General features: G+C 43.4%; 1 protein-coding gene across 1 annotated transcript in view; it reads right to left on the bottom strand.

The window, feature by feature from the left end:
* Positions 1–12947, bottom strand: part of LOC124551133 (4-coumarate--CoA ligase 3-like) — a 104351-nt gene extending 91404 nt beyond the window's left edge. The window contains exon 1 of the mRNA XM_047126095.1: positions 12811–12947. The gene's annotated coding sequence lies outside the window, so the exon portion shown is untranslated. The remainder of the gene's footprint in view (positions 1–12810) is intronic.
* Between the last annotated feature and the right edge of the window lie 204 nt (positions 12948–13151).

The raw sequence follows: 13151 nt of genomic DNA, 5'->3' as shown, positions 1-13151 counted from the left end.
GATAGTATGGGGTGCCATTGGTTACACGTCTCGGTCATCTCTTGCTCGCATTGACGGCACTTTGAACACTGGACGTTACAATTCAGATGTGTTACGACCCGTGGCTCTACTCTTCATTCGATCCCTGCGAAACCCTACATTTCAGCAGGATAATGCATGACCGCATGTTGCCGGTCCTGTACGGGCCTTTCTGGATACAGAAAATGTTCGACTGCTCCCCTGGCCAGCACATTCTCCAGATCTCTCACCAATTGAAAACGTCTGGTCAATGGTGGCCGAGCAACTGGCTCGTCACAATACGCCAGTCACTACTCTTGTTGAACAGTGGTATCGTGTTGAAGTTGGATGGGCAGCTGTACCTGTACACGCCATCCAAGCTCTTTTTGACTCGATGCCCGGGCGTATTAAGGCCGTTATTACGGCCAGAGCTGGTTGTTCTGGGTACTGATTTCTCAGGATCTATGCACCCAAATTGCGTGAAAATGTAATCACATGTCAGTTCTAGTATAATATATTTGTCCAATGAATACCCGTTTATCATCTGCATTTCATCTTGGTGTAACAATTTTAATGGCCAGTAACGTAATTCGTGTCGTGCAGTCGTAACCGCGTCGGAAACCTTTTCACACGAATCACCCGAGTACAAATGACAGGTCCGCCAACCCACTGCCCTTTTACACCTTACGTACCTTACGATACCACCACCATTTGTAAACGTGCTTCTCGTTACACCACGCCTTTTGTCGCCCCAGTGTATTTGTTCGTGTCTGCCTTACCGCCTTTTATAAGCCGTGCGTGCATCGAAGCACATTTCCAGTCCCGTGGCACCGTTCCACCCTCCCGGATTTTTATGATCACGCGCGTGTATTGTGCAGGTGTCGGGTTCGGACTCTGTACGTTTTTCTCTTTGCCTGACTCGGCACGCCCAGCTACTGAAGCGCCGCCATTGGGAGAGGCCGAGCCTTTTATCTGCCCGTCCGTCTTACGTAAGACGGGTCACGACCGTGGCTGCTGTATTTTTGCGATAACAAACTGACAAAACGGGCGGTGTGAGCCGCCGGCAAGATTACTGTCTCTGTGCTCACAAAGTGCCGGGTTCCAGTCCGTGTACAGGCGACCCAGGTGGATCCCGCCTTGTATCCTGGTCCGTACTCTGTGATCTTCCGTAAAACGCGTGGGGAAAGCTACCTTTTGTTCTGCCACTTAAGGTGCAAAATGAAGATAACACGGACGCTAGTGAACCCGACATGGCTTCGCAATGTTCTTCTTTTCCGTACATAAAAGGCAATATCCTGATTGACTGACTCACTGGCTGATCATAGCCACTGTGCGGCTGGTCCCGGCGGAGGTTCGAGTCCTCTCTCGGGCATGAGTGTGCGTTTGTCCTGAGGATGATTTAGGTTAAGTAGTGTGTAAGATTAGGGACTGATGACCTTAGCAGTTAAGTCCCATACGATTTCACACACATTTGAACATTTTTATCATCGCCCAGCCTAGACCGCTAAGGATAGATGCTTGAAATTTGGAGAAGGCGTAGATCTTATACAGGAGATGTCGTTTAAGAAGCGATTTTTCGGAATTTCAATCCTTAGGGCGTGAAACAGGGAATGAAGCGTTTTTTTTAAAAAAGCTCGCTACTGAGACGATTTTAAAGCTAGACCTACGAAAATTGGTATTTGGTTTCTCGGTCAGAAATAAAGAAATACGCGTTGCAGCATTTTTGGAAATTTAATGTTATGCGAGTGAAATGATAGGTGAAAGCTCTTTCTTTCTAATAAATCATTATTATAGAACTACTAATGTGTTTTAAAAGCTACATCTGTGAACGCTGGTATTTGACTTTTCTGTTGCAACCAAAAAAATACGTGTTTGAGTGGTTTTTGGAAACTGAGACCCCACGTGGGTGAAATAGGGGATGAGATTTTTTATGAAAATATTTTATTATGAAAGCATTTGTAAAGCTAAATTATGAAAATTTAAATTTGGCATCACAACTACAAGTAAAAAAAATTGTGTGTTTCACTGTTTTTTGAAATTGAATCCTTGTGGGAGTGAAACGGGGATGAAAGTTCTTTTGGAAGTATTTCACTTGTTGTGGAAATGTCTCCACAAGAGCGTAAAAAACATGATTAACAAAAACTTTGCACTCTAGCTACCAGAATCTCTTTTTGGTCAGAAGTACATTTCGAAAAGATCGCGCTTCTATTGCCTTAATTAGCGTGAAAAGCTTATTTGTTGCAGTTTGTGAACCACATAAAAATTCATTTAAATACAAGCAAAATAACCTCTGCACGCCATACAGTTCATGCGACACAAGCAGCGGACCCTAAGCTTGTTGTTAGCTGGACGAACTTCCTAATTCCTTCTCCCCCTCTAACTGTCCACTCAGCTCTGCCCCCTCTCTCTATCCATCATCTCCTCCTCCTGTTTCTCTTCTTTGCGTCTACCTCTTCCTCCTCCTCCTCCTCTCTCTCCCTCTTCCTCTCTCTCTTTCTCTCTCCCTCCCCATATCCTCCTCCTCCTCCTCCTCCTCTCTGTCCATCTCCTCTTACCCACTGTCTCCGACCTTGAGTCTTGTTCCTTGGTATTGCAAACGAGACCTTGATTCAGTACTGTAGTCGCTTAAAATGAATGGGTAAATTCGTTGGGATCATTGGAACAAAGAGTACGATAAAGACCTTTCCAGCTGCTGGATCTGTGTGGATAGAGGTTTCAGTGGTAGTATTCCTCATAGTTTTGATCTGCGAGTGGATAGGATTACAAGGTTCCGAACGATTCAGATTCCGTAATAATATTCCAATCATAAGCTCCATTAATGCAACTTTCATCTTTGCTTTTCAAGCAGACTGCAAGGTGCAAAACGAAAGAGCACATTGTTTTCTACGCCAGTTTTGCGTAAAATTATATATAACGAAGAAAATGTAGTGGGAGAAACAGTTAGTCTAATCGTTTAAATTCGTTTCTTTTGTAGTTAAAACTCACTGTGAGAAAGAATACGAACCAGCACATTTTCACAGCACACCATTTTCTTTCTCACAATCGGTTTTAAAAGAAAGCCTGTAGGTTATAGATTAAAAAATATCAATTTCCGAAAGTTTGTACGAAAACATTGTTAGCCAAAATTTCCAAAAGTTAGTGACCGATAGCCTTTAAATTATTACTCGATACTCTAATAAATATTCATATGTATACAGACTTTATATATATAAAGGTGTCAGGCAAGTCCAACACCTTCCATGAAAACCCTGACATAGCAAATCCGGCAATAGGTCACATAGCTCCGAATAAATCCTGACATTAAATTAAGCAAATCAATACAATCAATGAGTGAGCAAATGGAATACCACAGACTAACACAAGAATGCCTAAATGCGTGTCATTCTTCCCACCGTGAAACAGACCCAGTTCCGAGGGAGAAACGAGAACAGAAGCCGAGAGCAGAGCCGTGTAGGCTAGAAGGCCCTACGATAAGGGACGGACACCCATAACGCCGGCCGACCGCCAAAACCACCCACCAGCCCATGTTAAAAGATAGAGCCCTCCAGAAGAACAGTATAGATCTTACGATAATACTAAAAGGGCCACGCCAGCTGCAAGTTTTAGCGTGAGACTATATGCGTCTCTGTTACGTAGGAAACATTAAAAACATTGCCCCACCACGAAAAGTATGTTTCTCATTGGATAGACAGAATTTTTGTAGGTAGAGCTTAAGGTTAACATTGAGACGCTGATTGGTCAGTTGAAAACACAGCCAGATACCTTTTTCTTAAACCAACTTCGGTAAACAGTAGCAAGGATAAGTTCGAGAGAGATGCTACCGAGACGGCGAGGTGTGTGGAGCTGCGCTGCCAGCCGCCCCCTGACACTGACTAAACAACAACAAGGTAATGAACGCACGCGATGCCGCATAAGAGCGCATAAGGCTTCACTCAGAACTGCAGATGTCTCATCTGTTGCATCTCCTTTTTACGTAATACTAGTGTCGATCGTCAATTAAACTTCGTGGTATTCACATTTGCTACTTGAAGTTAAAATGTGAAACGCGATTATTTTTCTGTTATATAATTATTGAGACGCCACATCAGCCACTGTAATTTACGACAAGTTAAATAACTAATTAAAGATAATTGAGGGTCACTGTAGACCATTTTTGATATTTTTCTCTTTTATGAAACTTAATTTGAACCTAGATTATAGATGTGATATGGCATAGGTCATCCTTGGATCCATTATAGAATTTGGAAACTCATTCAGGGAATATTCGTTCACATTTTTGTTGAACGAAGTTGGTTTTTATCATCCTGTATTAACATATTTCCTTTTATCAATAGTGCAATTTATAAACAATGTTTTGTGAGTAGAATAAAATTTCCAATGGTAAACTTAACTCCTTTTTCGACGTTATTTTACCAGCTAACTAAAAATAGGAAAGCTTTGAACCCCTTCCACTAAATTTAGTTAGTATTAAGATTCTCTTACAGGGAGTGCAGTGGAGCTGACGCTGAAATCATTAAGTGTGTGTGTGTGAAATCTTATGGGATTAACTGCTAAAGTCATCAGTCCCTAAGCTTACACACTATTTAACCTAAATTATCCTAAGGACAAACACACACACTCATGCCAGAGGGAGGACTAGAACCTCCGTCAGGACCAGCCCCACAGTCCATGACTGCAGCGCCCTAGACCGCTCGGCTAATCCCACGTGGCTGAAATCATTAAGTATTTGATTATATTATCGCTTGTCTCACTGAACTCTTCTGAACTCTACATGTCATGTGTGGTCTGGCGTCTCCTTACCAGCAACAGGTCCCATGTTCAAACTAGTCAATTCCCTAAAAAACACGCTCAGAGCGTCGTTGCACGAAAGCGATAGGGAGACACGACTTAGAACAGACACCATGCAGAAAATATATATATATATATATATATATATATATATATATATATATATATATAAATTTTTCATGATACTCTACTGAAAGTTCGGACGGACAAAGAATATATATATATATATATATATATATATATATATATATATATATATATATATATATATGCTTGATTTTTTTTAAAAAAAGATATTCTGTTACTGTGACCTTCCAGGGGGTGTTTTTTCGAAATTGAAACGTCTTGAAACGTTATTTTAACGCTTTTTTTCGGCAGAGACCCCGGCATGTATCGCCATAAAGGAAGATAGACTGCTGCTTACCGTTATGAAGACGCGTCATGTTGCACACAGGCGGGGTAGCCGCGCAGTCCAGTGCGGTATTGTCCTTAGCGTAAATTAGTTTAAGTTAGATTAAGTAGTGTGTAAGCTTAGGGACCGGTGACCTCAGCAGTCTGGTCCCATGGGAACCTACCACACATTTTTGTAGCATCTCGGCCCGCCAAACTTGGCGTTTGCACCGCGATGCTGAAGTCATCGTCCTTCATTTCGTGATTATATTCGAGTGACAGCTGTTCCTTGGTTGCTTTAGTCGGATACGTCGCTGATGTTCCTCGCATATCTCTTCGCCTCAGATTTTTATTTTCCAGTGGGAACCGATCCCCATTTTTTTTTGTTGCAGATTCGGATTCTACGCCAAAAATTACCTAGGTTTTATCTGAAACAAATTTTTTTTTCATTCGTCGTAGACGGCGCGCTAATCCGCGCGAAACGAAGAGAGGACGGAAGAAGACACCGGAACCTGTTGGCCCATTGGAGAGATTCGAGGGGACTCGTGGAACTGAAGCTTCCTGATCTGGAGTCTTGCCAAAATCAACGCACAAAGGAACGGGAAACTACAGTATGCTAAATGTAGCGTATTTGGGAGGCTTTTAAACGTCTGAACGTAAAATTTTTCCTACAAAAACAAATTTGTAAAGCTAATTTAAATTCATAAGGATAATATCAACTGGTCAGAACATGAAAGTTTACATTTTTTATCGAAAATATAAAGTAGAAGAGCTAAGTCGATTCGTAATTGCAAAAACCGGAAAAAAATTAATTTTTACGATTACAGCGCTATTACCGCGAATGGAAAAATGTCTTTCGTAAACCCTAGGTATTTTTGGCTTAGAATCCGAAATTGCAATAAAAATGGAGAGTTCCTAATAGAAAGTTGATCCCCACATGGGGTGGATGGGGGGGGCGGGGGGCTCAGTTTTAGGACCACCGGACGCCCCCGTGAAAGTAGCTTTTCATCTGTAATTTTTTTTTTTTCGTGCGATGCTTATTTTTCGGAATGTTTATTTGTTCCAAGTTAAAAGAAACACCGTGTATGTATACACTGTTTGTATGTGATCTACATGTAACAGGCACATCGCTCCCGCATGAGGTGTCCGTAAAGGTTTTTATCCTTAACTTCCTGAAGGTTAACATTCACGGTTGTTTCGACTGCTTCGTATGCAACACGTTGACGGTGGAATCTGATTTGCAACACAATTTCATCATATTCCTAGTGGAGGTAAGTTTTCATAACTGTTAGCCTTGACCACGTCCTTGTATAAACAATTACATTATTTTTGTTTATGTTATGTTTACAAGAATGTTTCTGCTGATATTTGTAAGTTCTTGATGGGCGATTACACTCTAACCGATTTAGCTGACATGCATCTCATTTATGGGAATGCAAAGTGTGACGGTCGAGCATCAAGGCAGCTGTAATGCAGAACGATTTGCAGAATACGAGGTTATCAAATCACGTCACATTTCGAAGTCTTGATGGCCGGCTTCGTGAAACAGGATCCATCGGAGCAGGCCGACACGAAACAGGTAGATCTCGCAGTGTTTCAAGGTAGGAGGGATAAACTGCAGGGACTGGAAGGCTGCTTACAACTTGTACAGAACGACACGGCAGTTGTAAGAGTCGAGGGGCGTGAAAAAGAAGCAGTTGTTGAGAAGGGAGAGAGACAGGGTTGCAGCCTATTCCCGACGTTGTTCTATCTGTACATTGAACAAGCAAGAAAGGATACCAAAGAAAAATTTGGAGTAAGAATAAAAGTTCAGGGAGGAGAAATAAAAACTCTGAGGATTTGACGATGTCATTGCTACTGTGTCTGAGACACCAAAGGACTTGGAAGAGGAGTTCAGAGGGATAAACAGTGTCTTGAAAGGAGGATATCGGATGAGCATCAAGAAAAGCGAAACAAGGATAATGGAATGTAGCAGAATTAAGTCAGGTGATGCTGAGGGAATTAGATTAGGAAACGACACAAAGTAGTAGATGAGTTTTGTTATTTGGGGCAGCAAAGTAACTGCTGACGGCCTAAGTAGAGAGGATATAAATTGTAGACTGGTAATGAAAAGGAAAGCGTTTCTAAAGAAGAGAAATTTGTTACCGTCGAATACAGATTTAAGTATCAGGAAATTTTTTCTGAAAATGTTTGTATGGAATGTAGCCAAGTATGGAATTGAAACATGGACGACAAACATTTTGGACAAGAAGAGAATAGAGCCTTTTGAAATGTTGTGCTACAGAAGAATGCTGAAGATTAGATGGGTAGATCATGTAACTAATGAGGAGGTACCAAATAGAATCTACATCTACAACTGTATCTACATTTATACTCCGCAAGCCACCCAACGGTGTGTGGCGGAGGGCACTTTACGTGCCACTGTTATTACCTCCCTTTTCTGTTCCAGTCGCGTATAGTTCGCGGGAAGAACGACTGCCGGAAAGCCTCCGTGCGCGCTCGAATCTCTCTAATTTTACATTCGTGATCTCCTCGGGAGGTATAAGTAGGGGGAAGCAATATATTTGATACCTCATCCAGAAACGCACCCTCTCGAAACCTGGACAGCAAGCTACACCGCGATGCAGAGCGCCTCTCTTGCAGAGTCTGCCACTTGAGTTTGCTAAACATCTCTGTAACGCTATCACGCTTACCAAATAGCCCTGTGACGAAACGCGCCGCTCTTATTTGGATCTTCTATCTCCTCCGTCAACCCGATCTGGTACGGATCCCACACTGATGAGCAATACTCAAGTGTAGGTCGAACGAGTGTTTTGTAAGCCACCTCCTTTGTTGATGGACTACATTTTCTAAGGACTCTCCCAATCAATCTTAACCTGGTACCCGCCTTACCAACAATTAATTTTATATGATCATTCCACTTCGAATCGTTCCGTACGCATACTCCCAGATATATTACAGAAGTAACTGCTACCAGTGTTTGTTCCGCTATCATATAATCATACAATAAAGGATCTTTCTTTCTATGTATTCGCAAGCATTACATTTGTTTATGTTAAGGGTCAGTTGCCACTCCCTGCACCAAGTGCCTATCGCTACAGATCTTCCTGCATTTTCTAATGCTGCAACTTCTCTGTATACTACAGCATCATCCGCGAAAAGCCGCACGGAACTTGCGACACTATCTACTAGGCCATTTATATATATTGTGAAAAGCAATGGTTCCATAACACTCCCTTGTCGCACGCCAGAGGTTTCTTTAACCTCTGTAGACGTCTCTCCATTGAGAACAACATGCAGTGTTCTGTTTGCTAAAAACTCTTCAGTCCAACCACACAGCTGGTCTGGTATTCCGTACGCTCTTACTTTGTTTATCAGGCGATAGTGCGGATCTGTATCGAACGCCTTCCGGAAGTCAAGGAAAATGGCATCTACCTGGAAGCCTGTATCTAATATTTTCTGGGTCTCATGAACAAATAAAGCGAGGTGGGTCTCACACTATCGCTGTTTCCGGAATCCATGTTGATTCCTACAGAGTAGATTGTGGGTTTCCAGAAATGACATGATACGCGAGCGAAAAAACGCGTTCTAAAATTCTACAACAGATCGATGTCAGAGATATAGGCCTATAGTTTTGCGCATCTGCTCGACGACCCTTCTTGAAGACTGGGACTACCTGTGCTCTTTTCCAATCATTTGGAACCTTCCGCTCCTCTAGAGACTTGTGGTACATGGGACTTGCGGTACGCGGCTGTTAGAAGGTGGGCAAGTTCTTTCGCGTACTCTGTGTAGGATCGAATTGGTATCCCGAGAATAGAAGAGAAAAGAAATCTGTGGCACGACTTGGCTAGAGAGGGGATTGGTTGATTGGTTACGTTCTGAGACATGAAGAGTTCACCAGTTTAGTATTGGAGGGAAGTGGGCGGATGAAGTGGACGATTAGAGTGGCTGTTTTGGCCACCCAAATGGCCCGACATGAGTCCCATGGAACATTTATGGCACATAATCGAGAGCTCAGTTCGTGCAGAACATCCTGCAGCGCCAAAATCGCAATTACGGACGGCTATAGAGGTAGCATGAGTGAATATTTCTGCAGGGGGCTTGCAACGACTTCTCGAGTCCACGCAAGCTCGAGCTGCTGCACCAGGCAGTTATTTCAGCTTCTACGGATTGAACATTTGTGTTGCTATCTTTATTAGTAAACTGCTATACCGGAACCCGATACCAGTTGCCGGCTGCCTACTTAACACCTTCCAAGCACTCCGTCTTCAGGCCACGAGTGGCCTACCGGGACCCTCCGACCGCCGTGTCATCCTCAGTGGAGGATGTGGATAACAGGGGCGTGGGGCCAGCACACGCTACTATTCGGTCGAGTAGCTCCTCAATTGGCATCACGAGGCTGAGTGCACCCCGAAAAATGACAACAGCACATGGCGGCCTGGATGGTCAGCCATCCAAGTGCCGACCACGACCGACAGCGCTTAACTTCGGTGATCTCACGGGAACCGGTGTAACCACTGCCCTAACACCTTCGAATGGCAGCAAAAATTATATTTCCAATATTTCGCTTGATTATAGACAGATTTTAAAAATTTAAGAAGCTGTCGTAATCTAGTCATTAGGAGGTAAAATCGTATATTAAAAATTTAGCCCAATAATATACGTGTTACAGTTAAACATTGTGTGTTCGTCTTGAGGCAGCCTCAGTGAAGGCGCTCATATTCCCGAACTTGATTCATCCAGTATTTAACAATGAGCGCATTTAGCAATTTCCAACAAACTTCACGTATAACTTCAGTCATTTAAGAAACTTTTTCACACCGACATGCCCCCCTCCACTTCCTCCAGAAAATGTGGAAACAAAAGATCGTAGAGGGTGTAACAACCGTACCACAACAAAGGTCAGCATTTAATAACGATTGTGGTGTTGCTAACGCTGCTAAATACTGCATTTAAGGGCAACAACAAAGTTATTATGTGGCATGTGTCATTAGAGCACAGTTAATAAAGTCATTTCATGAAATAATGAATAAACTAGGCACTCATCTTTTCGCGTTTCCCACGCTGGTTTCGTTGAAAAATCATGGCTCAATCGTCGAAAATCTAGGTGGTGATGATTCCAAGCTCGGATGCAAAGAGGCCTAGGTTTTATTCTGCTGAATTCAAAAGTTTTATAGATGTGTTTCACAAACCATTCTTGAAGATTAGACCTTTGAAAGTTAGCACAATGGTGATGTAAAAAATAATCAGCACTCCGAATTTAAGTTACACTTCTTTTTTATTGCTTTTGTTGCAATATCGCGTAACATACAAAACATCACTTCACAATACAAAACATACTTGAAAACATCTTCCTCACTGTTAAAGTTCACATTTCATAAGCTGACTACAATATGCGTCTTTCCAACATGACGTCCAAGACTTGACCTTCTCAAGGTCCGACTCTCTAACTAACTAATCGCTTACGCGCCCAAAAATCAGAGTTACAAGTACGTCAAAGATCATAGTGACAAAAGAAAGAATACACATAAGAATAATATCATTGTAACATAAACATATCGATGTATCAAAGTATCTCCACATTAATGAAATCAAATCTGAATGTTGTCTCAGAAACATGTTAACTACTTTACAGAAACACAATAGAATATTGCTGGTATCGAGAGGTTCAGGTGAGCTGCCGTAATGGTTACGTAATTCAAGTACCATTACAAGGGAGACCAAGAGACGAACACAGTAAGCAGATTGCAGTAATTATTCGACGACGAAGAGGCTTGCAGAGGACAGAGTGTCATGGAGAGCTGCATCAGACCAGTCTTCCAACTGAAGACAAAAACTGCAGAAACAACAATATTTTCTGAGTATTTTGGTATAAGACAGCCGTGTCGTCAGATGGCTCGTTACAGAGTAATAACGTAATTACGATTCATTCGCTTTGCTGCCCGCATTACCTTACGGTTCTTTGAAAATACCTTCGCAACAGTCAAAAGATCTATAATACGAATTCCGCAAAATATACAACACACGACAGCAGTATGACGCTTCTTGCTGCTCTCGCGCTGCATTCAGTGAACCCACAAGCGACGTGAAAATCGGCCAGCTGATGAGCAGTAAATTTGCCCACACTGCTGTGTGTCACTCTTTCCGGACAATTGACGTTGGTACAGAACCGAGCAGTTCTGGACGCGAGCCTGAGGGCGAACAGTATTGTGAGCTTTGCTGTTCTCAACATCCAAGAACCGTGAGCGGATGCAAAAAGATTGTTTCGAGACAAGACGCACAACGCACACCATTGAGATGTGTGCCGCTGTTGCAGGCATTTTCAGTGCAATATACATTGACAGAAGTCGCGAAATGGCGATTTTCTCATTCACAGATGGCGGTAGTAGAGGTATAAGTTGGCAGTGCATTAGCGGAGGTCTCATTTGTACTCTGGTGATTCCCGTGAAAAGATCACCGATGTGGTTACTGCCGCAAGACGAAAATTTACAGAATTTGAATGTGGAATGGTAGTTGGAACTAGATGCGTGGGACATTCCATTTCAGAAATCGTCAGGGAATTCAATAATCCGAGACACACAGCGTCAAGAGTGAGTCGAGAACAGCACATTTCAGAGGTCAGCTTTTACCGCGCATAACGCAGTTGTTGTCGGCCTTCACTTAACGACCGAGAGCAGCAACGCTTCCGAAGAGTTGTCAGTGCTGACAGACAAGCAACGCTGCTCGAAATAACTGCAGAAATCGATGTGGGACGTACGAGGAACGTATACTTAGTGAGGCGAAATTTCACATTAATGGGCTGTGGCAGCAGACGAGCTAAGCGAGTAGCTTTGCTAACAGCACAACATCGCCTGCAGCGCCTCTCCTGCCCTCGTGATCATTTCGGTTGAACCCTAGACGGCTGGAAAACGGTGGCCTGGTCAGATGGGCCCCGGTATTAGCTCATGGCAGGGTTCGAATGTGGCGTAGACCCCACGGCACCACGGAGCCAGGTTGTCAACAAGCCACTGTGCAAGCTGGTGGTGGTTTCATAATGGTGTGGGCTATGTTTACATGGAATGGGCTTGGTTATCTTGTTTAGCTGAAGCCATCATTGACTACTTGTAGACCATTTGCAGCCATTCGTGGACTTCATGTTCCCAAACAACTATGAAATTTTTATGGGTGACAGTGCGGTGTGTCACTGGGTCACAGTTGTTCGTGATTGATTTGAAGAACATTCTGGACAGTTAGAGCAAATCATTTGGCCACCAAGATCGGCTGACCAGAATCCTATGGAACATTTATGGGACGTAATGGAGAGGTCTGTTCGCCCACATAATCCTGTACCAGCAACACTTTTTAGCAGTTATGGACGGCTGTTGAGACAGCATGGTTCAGTGTTTCTGCAGGGACTTCAGTCCATGCCACACAGAGTTGCTGCAAAACGCTGGGCCAAATGACGTCCAACACGATCAGTGTAAATACAAAAATCAAGTGGGACGAAGAACTCAAACGAAACGTAGTTATACTGTATCGAGCTAGCGGAGACCACGACTGGCCTAATGCGAAACTCTCAGAAAATACCCCCGGTCACCCTCCGCAATATTGCCTGTGTAACCAGGTCCGCTCTGCTGATGAAAGAGACAGACTTACGCGACTCGCGAGTTCTTCGAACCCGCGACCCGGCAGTGAGCAGCGAGGCAGTGGCAGCTGTCAGGAGCCTTCCCCGCTGCCGCCGGCTGTTGACACGCGCAAACGCCAACTGACTGTGGACCATCTGGTAAACACTGTGCGAGCCGCTACACGCTTTATCAAGTCCAAGGCCAGGGGCGATATCTCTTCGCAGTCACAAACAAACTTCTCGTGACTCTACAGAATCCTCTCTCCCTCCCTCCCTCCCCCTCTCCTTCCCTCCATCTCTCTCTCTCTCTTTCTCTCTCTCTCTCTCTCTCTCTCTCTCCCCTAGCATTATCTCGTCGTACTGGCACAGCTGT

This window comes from Schistocerca americana, chromosome 9, assembly GCF_021461395.2.
Source record: "Schistocerca americana isolate TAMUIC-IGC-003095 chromosome 9, iqSchAmer2.1, whole genome shotgun sequence".
NCBI classification, from domain to species: domain Eukaryota; kingdom Metazoa; phylum Arthropoda; class Insecta; order Orthoptera; family Acrididae; genus Schistocerca; species Schistocerca americana.
The sequence above is the reverse complement of the archived record's forward strand: the minus strand, read 5'-3'. Positions and strand labels throughout refer to the sequence as shown.